We start from the raw sequence: 3552 nt of genomic DNA on the forward strand, positions 1-3552 counted from the left end.
TGGCTGTCCTGGAACTCACTTTGTAGACCAGGCTGGCCTCGAACTCAGAAATCCGCCTGCCTCTGCCTCCAGAGTGCTGGGATTAAAGGCGTGTGCCACCACGCCCGGCTTTACAAAGCAGTTCTAACTGACCTCTACTGGTTTCCCAGAACACCAAAGCGTAGAACATAACAGAATATGAGATCAACTAGAGCAGGAGAAAGTTTCCTTATAACATTAATAACAGCACAAAATGGCTGGCTGGATAGGCAATAGTCACCTAGGCCTTAACAGGGGAGAGTGGAAGGAGAGGGACAGCAACCAAGATGTGACTAAATTAACTAATGGAAGAAATTATAAGGAAAGACAACAAAAGTACCAGCTAATCAATGTAGGAGTAATGGAAATAGAAAAATATTTGACAGATATCACATATAGAATTCCTTCAGGACTGAAGCTGCCAGAGACAGAAAAAGGTCACCACACTTAAGCACCACGGCTCTCTGACTCCACATCAGGCAGTGTAAGTGCTGATTCTCTGCCAGCTTCAAATGAGACCTTGTGGCTCCAGTAAAAAGAAAATCCAGGAGTCAGAATAGAGATGGTGGCTCTTCAGACTGAAATTACTGGAATCATCTGGGTGCTTAAGAAGAGACACGAGAGGGCTGGTGAGATGGCTCAGCAGTTAAGAGCACCGACGGCTCTTCCAAAGGTCCTGAGTTCAAATCCTAGCAACCACATGGTGGCTCACCACCATCTGTAATAGGATTGGATGACCTCTTCTGGTGTGTCTGAAGACAGCAACAGTGTACTTACATATAATAATAAATAAATCTAAAGGAAAAAAAAAAAAGACAAGAGACACAGGACCAGAAGAGTCATTGAGCCAATTAATGAGAATGTGATAAGACTAGGAAATCTGCAGCTTTCTGCAGAAATTGGAATTTCTCGAAGGTAAAGTATTATCAGGGCGGGGGAGAAAAATAACACAGACCAGGCCCCACAGGCCAAGTATCACAGAGAAAAGCCAAATGTTCTCAGAAGCTGCTATATGGGTGTGGTGGTAAGAAGAAGAGTGGCTCCCATAGGCTTATATAGTTGAATGCTTAGTCATCAGGGAGTGGAACTGTTTGTAAACATTAGAAGGATTAGGAGGTGTGGCCTTGTAGGAGGAAGTGTGTGTCACTAGGGTGGGCTTTGAGGTTTCAGAAGCCCATGCCAGGCTGTCTCAGTCTCTGTCTCTGGATCAGGATGTAGCTGTCAGCTGCCCAGCACCATGGTTGCTGCCATGATGATAATGGACTAAGCCCCTGAAGCTGTACGCCAGCTCCTAGTTAAATGCTTTCTTTTATAAGAGTTGCTTTGGACATGGAGTCTCTTCACAGCAACAGAACAGTGACTAAGACAATGAGCTTATATTGGACTATTCCTGAAGTCAATGAAATCCCTGCCTGGTCCTCATGGAGCAGCTTCATGAAGGATTCCAGGATACAGGTGGAAGGGCAGCGACCTCTGAGGTCCTCCCTGTGGGGACATCAATGATCTACATCTCTTCATGACTAGCCTGTCCCTTGGAGTCGCTGTCATCCTCCTCCTGCTGCTATTCCCAGGGAGGACCGACCTGTCCAGGCAGCAGCCCTGGAGAATACAGCCTGTCCCTGTTTCCTGCAGCTCTCCCAGGGCCCCAGCTGGTAAAGCAGTGATTGAAACCTACTCTGATGCCAATTCTAAATAAAGACTGCTGGAAACTGGATCCCACTTTAGTCTGAAAGGTCTGAATGGCCTTTGATTCAGTTAACTTGTGATTCTTTTTCTGCACCCAACATAGCAAGAATAAAACATGAAATCAAAAGAAAAAAAATCAGGAAGCTGGGGCTGGTGAGATGGCTCAGTGGTTAAGAACACCAACTGCTCTTCCAAAGGTCCTGAGTTCAAATCCCAGCAACCACATGGTGGCTCACAACCATCCATAACAAAAATCCGATGCCTTCTCCTGGAGTGTCTGAAGACAGCTACAGTGTACACACATATAATAAATAAATATTTTTTAAAAAATCAGGAAGCTTTCGCTGACGTATGCTAAAATTAGTACCTGAGAATATGGTTAAAAGCAAGACTTTTACACAGTCAAGCACATCCCAAATGGTGTTTATTATTTACAATGAGAAAATAGAAACCTTGTTATTTAGTTAGTTTTAAGACAGGGTCTCTACATAGCTCTGGCTGTCCTGGAACTATGCAGACCAGGTCGGTCTCGAAATCACAGAAATCCGCCTGCCTCTGCCTCCCAAGTCCTGGGATTTTACAGCATGTGCCACCATGCCGAGCAGAAAATAATAACTTTATGTTAGCCCCTTGGCAGGCACCACTTAAACCACTCGAAACTTGGCGACGAAAGTATTCCCCAGTAATGGGGCGTCTGCCTTCTGAGAGGCACGAGCGCGCCATTTTCTTGTTAAAAATGTGTAACTTAATTGTGTAAAATATCGGGTCAAGCCAGCATGACATGTAGCCTACAAGATAACGGACTAATGAAGTCAGTGAGGGACTGAAGCGCTGCTGCAGGACGCAGAGCAGTGAAAACACTGCAGTTATGGGCCGGTTTGAGTGAAAACTGCTCCCTGTGCAGGAGCTGGATCGTCCCCGGACGATCGCCTGTGGCTAATCTCGAGGTAGGCGTTTGGGAGTGTGGGTCAAAGAAAGCTAAGGGGAGCAAGAACCTGGTGCGATGGCCGTCCACTCACCGCGTGTGCCACCCGTCAGGACCCAGCGGAATTAGCTTCGTCTCCCGCGTGCGACCTAGCGCTGCTCCAGCCGGGACCGGGGTCTCCGGGATTCCGAGCGCCAGCACTCTCCCTCCCTCGCCTACAGCGCGGGCCACGTTACCATAGCGACTAGAGTCCGTAACCTTGCTCCCGGTGCACTCTGAGCGGCGCTCCGGTCCCGCCGGGCAGAAACAGGAGTCTCAACACAAGAGTTCCCACCTTTGCGCTGGTACCGAAGGAAGAGACGCAAGGAGTTCCGTAACCTAGCGGACTCCCTGAGTAGTGCGAGCCAGTGAGCAAGGACCTACACCTATGGGGCCCTGTGCCCTCCCCCTAGCTGTCCTGAGGGTCCCCAAGGTGCCCATCCTGGAGTCCCAAAAGGCTAACTTCAGCTTAGCAGGAAGTGCCGGGACTGGGAGCTCAGGGACGGATGGAACCTGCAAGTCGTGGGTGGGAAGTTATTCTGGGACTCAGGTTTTTCCTTTGTAGACTGCACATGAGACTGTGACAAGGAAGGGTGCATATGGCAAGAGTGGGTGGAGGTTGCACCTAGGGCCTGTCTTCAGGCGGGAGAGGGCTAAAGTGAAGAAGTTGATCCTCTTTCAGAGCCCTGGGTAAGGCGCAGCCACAAGAAGTCCTTCCAGGATTTGGTCTGAAACTTCAAGCATCAAAAGGTGAATGCTTTTCCAGGACCCCAGCTTTCACGGAGCATGTCCTGGACAAAGAAGAGTTGGATGGAATGGGGCTGGTTACTGGGAAGGGCCTGCATGAGCCCCACACCAGGAATCAGTGGTAGGCTCGTCTTTGT

At 48.8% G+C, this 3552-nt stretch overlaps 1 protein-coding gene across 2 annotated transcripts in view; it reads right to left on the bottom strand.

Annotated features, from left to right (window-relative positions):
* The window catches only part of Ccdc57 (coiled-coil domain containing 57), a 90495-nt gene extending 87616 nt beyond the window's left edge, over nt 1-2879 (bottom strand). For both annotated transcript variants that reach the window (XM_029545551.1, XM_029545550.1), the window contains exon 1: nt 2724-2879. The gene's annotated coding sequence lies outside the window, so the exon portion shown is untranslated. The remainder of the gene's footprint in view (nt 1-2723) is intronic.
* Nucleotides 2880-3552: the final 673 nt, after the last annotated feature.

This window comes from Mus pahari, chromosome 14, assembly GCF_900095145.1.
Source record: "Mus pahari chromosome 14, PAHARI_EIJ_v1.1, whole genome shotgun sequence".
Taxonomy (NCBI): Eukaryota; Metazoa; Chordata; class Mammalia; order Rodentia; family Muridae; genus Mus; species Mus pahari.